At 39.0% G+C, this 13,758-nt stretch overlaps 1 long non-coding RNA gene across 1 annotated transcript in view; it reads left to right on the forward strand.

Moving 5' to 3' along the window:
• The window catches only part of LOC106629449 (uncharacterized), a 69,898-nt gene extending 56,784 nt beyond the window's left edge, over positions 1-13,114 (forward strand). The window contains exon 3 of the long non-coding RNA XR_012580734.1: positions 13,043-13,114. This is a non-coding gene — a long non-coding RNA (uncharacterized LOC106629449). The remainder of the gene's footprint in view (positions 1-13,042) is intronic.
• The last annotated feature ends 644 nt before the right edge of the window (positions 13,115-13,758 follow it).

Here is a 13,758-nt window from a genome sequence, read left to right on the forward strand (position 1 = left end):
TAAGTTACTCACTTGTGTGAGTAACTCATGCCTAGCTCGTCTTTCTGGGCCACAGTTTCTTTATGATTAATGTAGAATTTCAGCTGTTTGCATATCTGTCTACGCTACAGAAAACTACAAAAATGTTATCTAACAAAAGACAGCACACATGGAAACACACTGATTTCACAAATGGAATTGTACCACAGAGCCTCTCAACACAGCTTCTTTTAAATTTCTAGACTTCCTTAATTTCTACTCTCAATCCAAAATGAAATGAGTACCAAAAACATTTTCAGGAAACAGAGATGGCCAAGAGGAAGATGGGCAAGGCCTGAGACAAGTTTTTGAAAACTGTTGGGGGAGGCTTCCAAAGAGGAGTGAAAGCAGTATGTGATGTTTTCCCCGGAAGGCCTGGCTGATAGCCTGCAGACAAAAGCAATGCTTTTGCTGTTGAGGCAGCCTTTAAATGTGTCCTGACAGATTGGCAAACTCAGCTGTAGCACCAATCTGGAATGGAAGAAAGGGCCAAGAATAAGAACTGTCTCTTCAGGAAAAAAAGTTACCAGGAGCACTGCAAAGCTTTGCTGGGGGATTTCAAAAGCATCCAAATCAAATTCAAGGTCTTGAATCTTTTCTTTGAAGCTCCTTTTGGTCTGGACCTAGGTTATATAAAATATCTACTGAGATTTGGAAAAGCCCAACAGCACCTCCCACAAGTGCAAGGTTTCCTCTCTCAGGAAAACTCTGCAGTCTCAGGAGCTGGTCCATTCTGTGGCATGAATTCCCCATGAACTGGGAACTGAGCGCATCACTGACTTCCTTATCTGCTCTAAGGTCAGGGCAGGTTTTTGTCTATTTTTACACACTCGTAAAAAATCTATTCCAACAAAAATCCTATCAAAACAGGGCACCTTACTGAGCACATTACACTCCCTACAGAGAGGATCAGAGGACAAACACATGACAGATGGCAGGTACAATGCTTAATGCACTGGTGAATGGTACTCAAATAGTGTGGTGATAAAGGCTGTAGAAGAGATGATATAGAGGAAAACAGGTAGAATACAGGGTGCTGGGGTTATGCAATAAAGCCCTGACACTGGGAAGAACAAGTGCTGTGTGGGCTCAGCATGTAGAAAAGTACAAGCAAAGGATTCAGTTAGCTCCACAACAAAAACACACACCGTTGTTAGGAGGGTTTCACTGATCTCTGTTGTAAGAAGAGTGTGTCTAACAGGTTTTACCCAAGAGGGTGACATATTAGTTTTAATAATTTCAAAGAGGACTCTGCCCTCAGAGAAATCTTTTTTCCTCCATTCACTACCTTACATCTGTGTTGTTGTCCATCTGGCAGGTAAATGTTATTAAAGAGTAGTTGGTAAAATGGTAAGTTTGATGAATGCATGAGGGAAGTGCAGGCTCAGCTGGTAAGTAGTCTGATACAGACAATTTTATTTAAATATATTTAAAACATTTGGGGGCTACTTGCAGTTTAAAACCATGGGGGATGAAAAGGAAAGGGGCAAAGAGAAATAGCTTAATGCTAATCTACATTTCATTTTATTTTCTATTCTGCAGTGAAGCATGGGTTCTCCCTCTTGCTGAAATTAAAGATGAAAGCAAAGTTAAAAGGAGAAAATGTCAAGAAGCTCAGAAATGAAGTGTTGGGCAAATGAAACCATGTTATTAGCTATCTCAAGCTTTTATTGAATGCAGAATATCTTTCCCCATGACTGAATGCTGCTGGTTTTCATAATAAATCTCTGAGAATTCTAAACCACCACTGTGTACACACAGTCAACACATATAGATCATGTTCATGCTAACTCTTGGACATTGTGCACTCTCCCTGCATTAATCATGACCCCTTTCCAAATTTAGTGACTCCAGTTGCACCTTCTGTAGTCAAGAGGTCAAAGTCCAGAATGCAGGTGAGGGATTTGAGACCATGGAACCACCACTTATTAGCCAGACTCTGCATTGACTTAAATGTGTATCCTGACTGCCAGTTCTATAGGATGGGCTGTCTGAGCAGTCTCCAGGTCAGACATCAGCATTTGTTCCCAATGAAATCACTCCAGCCTTGCACCACTGAACTCTGGTGAAAATTCCCCATTTATCAGCCATTCACTTGGTGCTCATGTGCAAGATCAGCTGTCCATGCCAGCAGCTGAGCCCACAGGGCACACAGGCAGTGAGAGCCACATATTCCCTTCTCTGTCTGGGTCAGCTCAGGGACACAGCAGTGGGAAAAGGAGAGAGGGTAATGTTTGAGTTTGGTTTTTTTTGTGATTATATCTTTCACAACAAAATACCATGTTTTAAAATGTGAAGAGATGGCAAAAGAAATGCATTTCTGATTCCAAGCTCGCTGAAGGCAATGGCAAGAACATTTGAGTTTAACAGGCTTCAAACTGGGCCATTGGTATTACTTGCTCCATTATCTTGTGTGTTCTCTGTGGATTTAAGTGATATTGCTGTGATTTCCACTACATATTGCTTTGAACATCTTACCCTACTGTTCTAAAATAAATGTCACTTTTGAACAAAAATATATTTGGAGAAGAAGCTTGACATCAATTTCTGTTCCCCTGGTCCATTTCTCATGACTGATCCAGCTTTATTGAAAAAAAAATTAAAATTTCCTGATCTGTTTACTAATAAAATATTTCTAAGGAAGACACTGACAGCCAACTGTGTCATAAAGCCCATGTATTTTAGAGGAAAAATCTAATTAAATAAATACTAAACAAAAGCAATTAGACAGCCCACAGCAAAAATAGCGTGATTATTGTTTCCTCCAATCTCACTGGTATTTATGTTGCTATAAAATCAGTACTGCAAGTAAACTAATGTAAAAACAATACTCAGTATAATATCAGTATAATTAATATATCATGTGATTAAACTGCACATACAAATATACTGGAAATTAGTCAAAATGTTGTTCTATGCTAATATGTACACACAGACTAGGTTTTGTATTCTAGTGCTTACTGGCAAACTGAAAAGACCCAGGTATTTTAATTTTTTCCTTAAAAATATTTGTTCCAATAGAAGTTTTCTAGAATTACAACTGGCTTTCTTTTTTCTCTTAATCTACTTTCCTGAAGACAATATTCTAACCTTTTCATGTAAAATAAGCTGCACTGAAGCACCATCACAATTTCAAAATATTTGTAGGCATTTTTAGAATTTGAAGACACAGTCGCTAAGAGGACAAAATTGGGAGAAAAAAAATAGACAAGAAAAATAAGATCAATAATGAAGAATTGTCAAGGAAGAAATTAGGGTAACAGAACAAACATATAAGCAAGGGGTTTATCAATGAAAAAGACATTTAGACAATGTAAACAACAATGGGTAAAGATTAAAACTTCTTTTGACAGAAATAGCAATGGAACTTCCAATTTAACGAAGTTTGAGGAAAAGTGTTTGTGTGATCAAAACCACACAAATGGACGTTTTCAGAACAAAGTTTCTGTTGCTCATCTAAGATGAAATCTGTTTTGGAATTGTATTTTTATTGTCTCAAGAAAAGGAAGGAGAGATTACATGTGATCAAAAGTAGTGCAAACTTCTCAAAAATCTCGAGTCAGCACCCTCTGGTACTAATTAACTGTGACAATTAGGGCTTCACAGTCCATTTTAGCATAAAGGGTGAGAACTTTGTAATTTCGTACTCTTTTGAAATGCAAAACTGATTTTTTCCTGCCTTACTTTGGAGCAGGGAGATCCAAGGAAGGGCTCTGTGAAATGTTTGGGGGGTTTTCCCCAGGAGGAGCTATTTGTTGCCAGCATTGCTCAGAATATTTGCTGCTTTTACTCCTCATCTCCCAAACCTGATTGTTTAGGAGGCCTCCCACCCCCTTCTGGAACAAGAGCTTCTGTACTGGCACTCACACAGCCACAGCCTCTGAACCTCCCTTTCCTCCAAATCCCTGCCTGTGCATCACAGTCACGCACTGCCCTGGCCATGCCCTGCAGCCCTCCAGGGAGCAGAAAGGAAGAAAGAGGAGCTTAGTTATGAACCTGAGGCTGGGCAAAGCTCATGAGGAGCCCCAGTTTCTGCACACAGATATGAGAGCATGGATGGGAGGGGCAGCAGTGGGGCCTTATGGTAACACTATCTTCCAGAAGCAGCCAGGCCTTCTTAAAACACAAGGAAGTGACACTGCTAAATGTAAAGTTCAGTTTTGCAAAAGAGCTCTGCATTATCTGGTAATTTGTTTGTTCCATGACATTTAATTTCTTTCTACTTTTACCAGGACAAATACTATTCTCAGGGATGGCTGCATCAAAGGAAGTGACAGTGAAAACACATGCAATACCTTATGTACATCTTTGTTGATCTGACAATCATAAAGTGGAAAAGTAATGCTGCATACTTTACAGGATGCTCTAAGTGTGCATGACACTAATAGTAAGTATGTACCAGCAAGTAGCTTTTCTTTTATGAGTCTCCCATTCTTAATAAGGCAAAGTCACAAATCACAACTTTACAGTCTAAGTGGCAGTGGTAAAACAAAAGTCTTCAGGTACTGGATACATGTGTAGCTGCACACATGTATTTGTAACCCAGGAGAGCAAAACCATAGCCTGGGATAAATAGGATATGTGGCTATGTAAAACACAGGCCTCCAGAAACAGAATTCAAAGTTGCAGTGCTCACTTCTTTTTCTAAACAGAGCACTGTGACATTTATCAGGCGAATTAGATACAGAGAAGTTTCTTTGTTATTTAACCAGACTCTGCATAGCTGGAGGCAGCCCCTCACATTCAGGTAACTACTGAGGAGCTGATGGAGAGCAAAAAGAGGAGAAGAGAAAGAAGAGCCTGTGAAGGGAATGAGGAAGGCAAATCAGGGCTCAGGCTATCATATTTATAATAATCTTGAAGGGCTCTGTTGGAGATATACAGTCAGCTCATGACAACTGAAATATGGTTTAAGCAATGATATCTTTTCTGACAGCTTACAGTCTTAGCCTTGCTCTGACCAGCACAAGATACCCTCATCAGCAAATAAAATTACGCTGTCCCCCCATCTTAAATATCCATTACAGTCTGGAAAATTGAAGTTGATATTTGTTTCGACAGTAAAACACCTGTTTTTGCCAGATATGTCTGAAGTGATGTGTTTTGGTAGTAACTAAAATTAAATCATGCACAAATAACAAAAACAAGACTCTCAGCCCTTATATTTTAATGCAGAAGATGCAATTAAATGAGAAAACCCTAAGCAAATGTAATTTCAGACCAGGAGACCTGAAAGGTGTCTATTTTGTTCAGAAAAAAGGGATGATTTAATGACTTGAGTTAAACAGAAAACTTCAAAATGTTCAAATTTATTGTGAAATGAGATTATGCCTGTGGCTGCCAACCAGCTGGCTATAATATGCAGGCTAGCTGCCAGCAGTCTGCTGTTTTAACAAGAAATGTAGATTCCCTAGGCTTGTGGCAGCACTATTCATTCTCCCCTTCTTGGAGAGAATACTCTTCTGCTTTACAGATCTGTTTCAGCAACATCCAGTATCAGGTACTACACTTCTGTCTGCCTGGAGTTTCCACTAGAAGAAACATGTTTCCTTGGTCAGAAATTCCATGCACAGCTTCAATAAGAAGTGAAGCCTTAGGAGCTCTGCATGGCAAACTGCTGAAGCAATTGTAGCACAGCACAATGAAGCAAGAGAAAATTAAAAGGAAAAAGGTTGGTTTGCCTTCAGCAAACAACAGCCTGCAAGTACTGCATTGTGTTAGAGGTCCAGACCTTAAAATATATTAGTGCCTCATATCAGTTTCAAAAGAAATTAGACAACTCTGCATTTCTGCATGGATCAAAGGTCCAGCAAGTCCAAGATTAGGTGTAAAGCCACCAAAAAAAAAAGTCTCCCTCTTGAGAGCTTTTTCCTTAAGATTAATTTTTAGATCCTAAACACTTTAAGTTAATTTCAAAAACCTTTAGGTTTAATTAATAAAATTGAATTTTGAAGTATAAATTTGAGAAGCCATTGTATATGTAGAAGTATGTATAAGTATATGAGGAAAACAACATATGAAAAGATATGGTAAAAAACCAACAAATATCAGGCTCATTGATGGGAAGCCTGATATACTGTGAGCAAATTCATGTCCTCATAAACCTTCAGAAAAATTTGTTATGATGGGAAACTCTCTCCAGACAAAAATCTCACTCTGTGGTTTTTTCTGCTGTGTTTGTACTTTCTGAAAAACAATGTCTTGTTCCTCTGCAGTGTGGAAATACAGTTTACTTAATGTATCATTATAATTTCAGCCAAAGCCAACCATGCTGCATAAGCCTGAAAGACATTTGTAACTGCTCAGATTTATGAAAACTGGACATGACACTTTCCTTACTGCTGAAATTGGTCCCACTATATCTTTGGGAATTTTTTGTTCTTGGAGGCGCTCATATGCATTGCACTATCTCTTATTCTTAAAATGATGAAATTAATTTTGAGTGTTAATTGCACATAACTCAAGGTTTTCATTCCTCCAGAAATTTGAATTGTGTTTGTAATCTAGCAGTTTTGTCCCAAAGTGCTGAGCAGCAGCCTGCCACTGTGGAAAGGGAATAGCATTAGAAAGAGCTGAAATGTGGTCTATAGCAAATTTATATTTGGGACAGAAACGCCCTCAGGACTCCAGTCTGCAAGTCCACAGTCTGGACTGCAGTCAGGGTGGGTGCCCCACGGTGTGAGCTGGCACACCAGCATGGGTGTTCTAGAGCAGGGTGAGCCAGTGCCTGGAAATGCCTGCTTTCCTCACTGAACAGACAGGGATCTTGGGCAGCCAGCTTAGAGTAAGCATGCAGTTTTGGAGAGGACAAAGCTAGAGCCCTAATGAACCCTACCCCATATGAGAATCACAGAATCACAGACTGGATAAGGTTGGAAGGGAGCACAGGGGGTCATCTGGTTCAACTCCCTGCTCAAGGAGGTTCATCCCAGAGCACATGGCACAGAGTTGTGTGTTCCAAACAGTTCTTGAATATCTTCAGTGAGAGACTCCGCAGTCTCTCTGGGCAATCTGATACAGTGCTCAGTCACCTGCACGATAAAGAAGTCCTTCTTCATAGTCAGATGGAATTTTCTGTGCATTAATTTCTGCTGGTTGCCTCTTGTCCTATTGTTTGTTGTCATGGAGAAGAGCCTGGATCCATCCTCTTGCTGCCTTCCCTTCAGATATATGTATACACTGGCTGGGTTGCTTCTCAGTTACCTCTTCTTGAGGCTGAACAGGCCCGACTCTTTCAGCCTGTCCTCCTGAGTGACATGTTCCAGTTCCTTAATCATCTTTGTAGACCTCTCCACAATCATCATGAGCCCACAGCAAAATCTGCCACTTAGTTGAGGGTACTTAGAAATTGTCTTATTACATCAATATGCTTTTGAATGGAGCTATAACGCATATCCTTGAAAATATCACTGTAATTTAGGACAAATGAATACAGAACAACTATCCAAGGATCTCAGTTTCATTTTCAGATCTACTACTTGTGATGCTTTCCTCAGCAAGTCCCTTAACCTCAATTCCACTTTTCTAGACAATAATATACTCATCAGTCTTCATCCATGACTTTTGAAAGCTGTTCTGAGTGCTTTAGGTCATGTAAAATGCTACAAAAGAAAAGAGAAAGAGAAACAGTAAGTAATAATGATTGCTAGGAACTGGAAAGAATTTGCAATTATTTCTTTGACAGCCCAAACTGACTTTCACTAAGAAAGCTGCATTTAAAACCAAATAAAGTGTGTCTTTAGATTAGTTCCTCCTCAAGCAGAGTCAGAGTTGTGTATAAGTGATTTCCAGGCCATTATGGCACAGCCTGGAGCAACTCTAATGAGACTGTCTGCCTTGTTGGATTATTTTTAAATACACTTTTTCCAATTACTTTCTAAAATGTCGGTTTCTCATGTAAATGAAGCATGAAGCTGGAAAATCCAAAGGCTGTTTTGTGGGGGTGGAAAGGGAAAGAAGCTGGCAAGCAAATCAGACCCTGAACTACTGGCATCACTTATGGTGCAGGGTTGAGAAAGGAGCAGTAATTTATCAAAAGTACAGAGGAATCAAAGTACTTTTCAATGTGGCACAAAGATTTAGACCATTAATGACCCCTATACCCAGAGTAGGGAGGCCTGTTTGGTAGGCAAAGTGCATGTGTGTGTGCATGTGTAACTCCAGATCATCTCCTCTCCAGGTGACCTTCAAAGGAAGGCTCTAGGCAAGATAATCAAAAGGATTTCTACATGTGTTTGTTATGAAATTGATAATAAAAAAAAAAAATTGTTTTAAGCCTGACAGATGTTGGCATTTTTTCCTTTAAAGACAAAAATGAAATAGATCACTGTCCTAAAAAATCTCTACATTGCAACATTGCAGGAAAACACTTAAAGCTAATGTATTTGCTGTTTGCAATATTGATTTTCAAAACGTTTGATTTTTCCTTTGCTTTGTACAGGATCCATGTCATGAAAGTAAAAATACTTCAGAAGGACCCTGCCTCTTCAGTTTTTAAAGCATAAAAAATAGATTTAAGGGCACTGACACATCTGTTTTTGTGCTGTAATGGGAACCAGATGCATAAACATCTTTCCAGGAGCCTTTGATTTTGACTGCAACTGACAACAGTTCTACTGAAGTCAATAATGATACTGGCTTACACCTGCACTCAGAAACTCATTTCCTTCATGTTTAAAAGAAAGAAACAAACAAATGTAGATTCATTTAATTTTTTTTCTTGCTCTTTTAAACATTTCAGTGTGTTGCCAGCATGTATAGTCTTGACCACAATCAGAAAAATCTGTGAAACCCAGTTTGCTGGTGCTCTATCTTGCCATTGCAGGAGACTGATTGAGGCTGTCATCGCTGGGTGTTACTTTCAGAAAGTAAATGAGATGCTTATACATGAGAGCTATCATGCTTGAAGTAGCTGCAGAAGAGGCAGGGAGTAGTTCACCTTCCATTGAAAATGCATTTTCCCCCTAGACTGTGTAGCTGTACATTTTCCTTACTATATAGGAATATATAGGAAATACATACTGTCTAGGAATATAGGAAAATAGAAGTGGCATCCAGAAAAGTGTCAGTATTGCTCACTAGAGCCAGGGGATGACAGCTAGTAGTGGTGACACTTCTCGTTTTCTACTTTTGGCAGCACTAAGAATTCAGCAGGGAGAAAGTGCTGATGCATTTTATGCCTGTTTTATATGTTTCAATCTACTGTAGTTAATGTTTACTGTTTGTGTAGCAAAAGCAGTCACATATTTTTCAGCTGTACAATGATCACAAGACTGCTGAGAACAGAGTGAAACATTGAAGACAAATCCAGATAAGGGCCTAGAAAATTAACTATTTCCTTCTAAACTGCCTGTCTATACTATACAATATGTGTAGTATTTTGGTATACAGTCTAAGGACAGACAGAGAAATCAGAGACACTCCGACTAAACAAGGTGCCAGAAAGTATCAGTCAGCTTTCAGTCAGCCTTGAAATAAAACCTTTGAAACGGATCTAAGGCCTGAGTCCAAAAGCCTGTTTGCTTTTGTGTAGAGCAGTAGGGACAATCCTATGCTGAGTTAAAAGTGCTAAGTACACAAACACTTAAGGCCAGTGCATACAAGACAAAAGTTTTATTGCAACCCCCCAGTTATTAAATTATCTTCTTCCTGACATACTTGGAAAGATCAGTACTGGCTTAGGTGTCTTCTGAGTCATGGTGATGAAGGATACCATTCTCTTCCCTGAGTCCTCTTTTCTTCAAATCTTTCACATCTTTTTCTCTCAGATTCATTTCCTCCTTTCTCACCTCTTCTAGCTTCTGTCCACAGCTAATCAAATCACAGTCTTTCTCATAGAGAGCCAGCTGCCATCTCTGTCCATCCAAGAAAATGTAAATTTATTAACTTCCTTGCAGAGAAGGAAAGACATAAAGATTTGAAAAGTATGTCCGTCATTGAGGAGAAAGAAGTTTCCAAACAATGAGAAGGAAAACAGGACCCCTGGACTAGTGCCAAGACTGTGGTAAGGGTAGAAGAGGATAAGGGTGAAAGAAAGGTAAAGGTGAAAATTCAGTTATAAAACTGATACCTAGGAGGAAATCCATAGTAACTCGAGTCTTCCTTATCATTAACTTGTGATTGTTGAGGGGGTGAAATGTTTCTCTTTGCTTTTTCAATTTATATTTCTTCTTACTTTTTACACTGTACAGGAAAACAGATTTAAGTTCACATCCACTTTGACTTTAAGGCAATATGTGAGCAGCAAGGCTGTCCAAGACAGGTATATGATATGTTTTCACTGCTATACACTCTGCTTAAAGGGAAAGGCAGACATTTTATATTCACTAAAATGTGAGCATCTTCCCAAAAGGATGCTTCTCCCTGGAGTCAGATTAGATAATTCTGAAATCTGCCTGCATTAACACATTTTTGGGGTGTGAGTATCTGACATCTTTCCAACACATATTTATGTCCATTAGGTACCATATGACTGTGTCATAAGCCTAACCCAGATATCAGGGGAAAAAATTGTGACAAGCTCTATCTAATATGCTAGGAAGTGTTTAAATCCTATCCATTATGTTGAGGACAGTGCATTTGTTGTGGGTGACATGTCAGCTGCACTTGTTTTCTCAGTGCATTGTTACAATACATTTAGGTTGTCACTCAATTTCTGTCCTCTCTAGAAGAGCAACAGAAATTCAATGGATATGTAATTATCACCACCACATTTCCTCTCACCAGGAGCATGATTGACTTTATTTGTAGTTTTAATATGACCAGAGACATAAGTGGTGATTGAGATAGAAAGAGGAAGCCCTTTTGTTTTGTGTACATAAAGGAAATGTGTGGCTCCAGATCCACAATTATGGACATACAAGTAGAACACTTTATATCTGCAGACACCTACATGGCTGAAAAAAGGCACTTCACCAGATGCTAAAAGTCATATTTCTCAAAGAAGTTTGTGTCTAGCAAACATACCCTATTTTAGGCACTGCAAATTCTTCTTTCATGGATTTCCATTCAAAGTTTGGACTTGGTGACCATAATGTTATCATTATAAAGGTTTCAGTAGTGGCCTTAGAGAGGATGCAAGGGATGGATGCAAAATATTTGGGTTTGTCATGGATACTGGGAATTTAAACTTCATCCTAGATGAAATAAATTCTGTTATACAAGCTTCTAAATAATGGGCAATGTTTAATCTAGTTAATTAATATTTTAGTATCTTACTAGCATACCATAAGAGTTACTCTAAAGAATTTGGAAATACATTCTCAATCACCATAATAGTTTACATCCGGACATTAAGCATGGAACTCTATTTATAGCATTCAAAGCTCTTAACAAAAGGGCAAGCAAGGCAAAACTAATTAATTTGTATTGAAGATGAAGTGTAGAGAGAAAAAACCAGGATGATAATTTTAATTTGAAATCTCCACAGCATTTGGCTCATGTGATGAAACATGCATGCAGGATATTTGAAGCATGTATTATTCATCATTCAAGCAACATTTTAACCTTCCATAACTTAATTTCATGGAAATTAGAAATGTCTGCTCTAGAGGCTGAGATTGATCTAGTGTACAGTCATTATCTTTCCTCCAAACTCTCATTTTAACAACACCCAAAGAAATGTATTCCAGATTTGTTTGCGATGCAGAGAGAATGTACTCCTAATATCATAAGGCTGCATTTCTTGCTGCAGTTGAATGGAAGCTTCACTCAAATTTCAGTAGCATTTTAAAAACAGATTCTGCTTTTGCTTTTTACATCTGAACTCAACTTTTTCTTAAAGGGAATTAATAACTTGATGAAAGAAACTATAAGCCTGAGCATGAATATTTACCTTGTTCAGTCTTTCTTGCTGTGGTCTCACACATGCAAACATCAGGGCATGTTTCTCATTCATGTCAGGCTCTCAAGAGAGACAATTTGGGTGGTTTTTACTTTTGTACTGATTGCCACCGGGAGCTCCTTAGGAAGTGAGTTCTAACGCTTTCCAATCAAACAGATTATCCTGTAGTGTTTAAAAGTAATAGGTTAGACAAGTGCCAACCACTTGTCACTTCTCTTAAATCCTTCTTTTTAGTGTATTAGCTGGGTATCACCACCTTAGGAGAATTAAGAAGGCATTTGTTTTTCCCTAGCTTTGTTCCCTAGCACTCACTGCTAGCAGTGTGAGTGGTTTACCTCACTGAGGTCCAGGGGGCAGTCCCAACCTTGAGAGAAATAGCCAGGTCATGACAAAAAATCCCAGCCTTGCCCTCAGAGAAGCAAGGCAGGACATACCTGCTACACAGCAGCACTGCTCCAAGGCAGGACATCAAACACAAGTGTGCCTCAGAGCACTGGATGTGAAGCAGCGCTTGTGCTCAAGTGGCTCTTCTGCAAACTCCCTGCCAGCTCTCACATTTGCAGCTGCCTTGTGGCAATTCAGCCTCCACATCCACCCATCGTAGCTCAGCACAGCTTGTCCTGCTGAGAGAGCTCTTAACAGCTGTTCTATATTACAGTATCTTGCTTAACTTTAAACACAGGGAGTATTTCTTTTCCAAATGCAGTGCTTTCTGTAAACTGTCCAAAAATCCATTATTCTTCCACATACAAAGGATCTGTACCTGTGCTGTGCCTGCCATTGCTGCTGCAGGTGGATGGCACGGTGCAGGCACAGACACACAGCTCTGCAGATTGAGATGTGCTGCTGGGTCTGCTTCCAGTCCTCACAGTCTCAGCTCATGCACAAAGATCAAAAACTGCAGTGATACAGGTAGACACATGGGTCACAACTGTAAATAAGAAATCTCTGATTCTTTTGCTGGCACAGGAAACTAGATTGTTATCAATAGCTTCCCAATGCTCTCATTTAACAATTGTTGCACATACAAAATTTTGCATAGCTTAAAAATTTAGTTCTTGATCATTGCACTTGGACATAAAAATAAATAATCACACAGTGTAGCAAATTCCTATTTACTTACTGGGAGATTTTGCCTCATCAGATAGCAAAAATATTGTGTCATTTTTTGTCATTTTCCAGGAAAGACAGACACATCCTGGCTGGAGGTATGAAGGGAAGAACATTATTTGCTTTTAACTGGCTATGACTGCCTGAAACAACAAACCTAGAACTACAGTGTAAGTTTCTGTCTCTTGCATGTCATCATGCTTTCTCTGGGCAAACTAGAAAAATATGTTTTGACTGAGCATAAACATTCATCATTTAGTATTGTGTCAAGCTTGATAGCAAATAGTATGACACTTTTTAAGTGAAACACCATTGTAAACCATACAGACTCATATTCACCACAGGAACTATACCTTTTATTCCTAAAAAAACCCCATAAGCTTTACATATGTGTATGCTGGACAGTAGATTGCAAAATCAAATGGGATTTACTTGTAACATGCATAGGTGCATATACAGAATTCCAGAGCTCTACTTTTGTCAGGAACAACATGGATTAAATAGCAGAGAAAGGCTGGGTCCTAGGTGTGCCCCATTGACAGGGAAGTTTGTAATGAAATCTTGGATCAATTAAAACTGTGGAACAGTAAGGCCCCATCTGAATATCCCAGCATCCTCAAAATAAACTCCAGAATCCATTTTTGACAGAAATAAACACAGCTATAAAGGGAAAATATAAAATGGTGTAAATGAGGACAAAATAAAGTGACAGGGTTCCCAGAGAGTAAAATCAAAGCCAAAGTATTTAAAATTTTCTTCTTCATTACCATTTATTGGGATAACAGATG

Source organism: Zonotrichia albicollis, chromosome 6 (assembly GCF_047830755.1).
Source record: "Zonotrichia albicollis isolate bZonAlb1 chromosome 6, bZonAlb1.hap1, whole genome shotgun sequence".
NCBI lineage: Eukaryota > Metazoa > Chordata > Aves > Passeriformes > Passerellidae > Zonotrichia > Zonotrichia albicollis.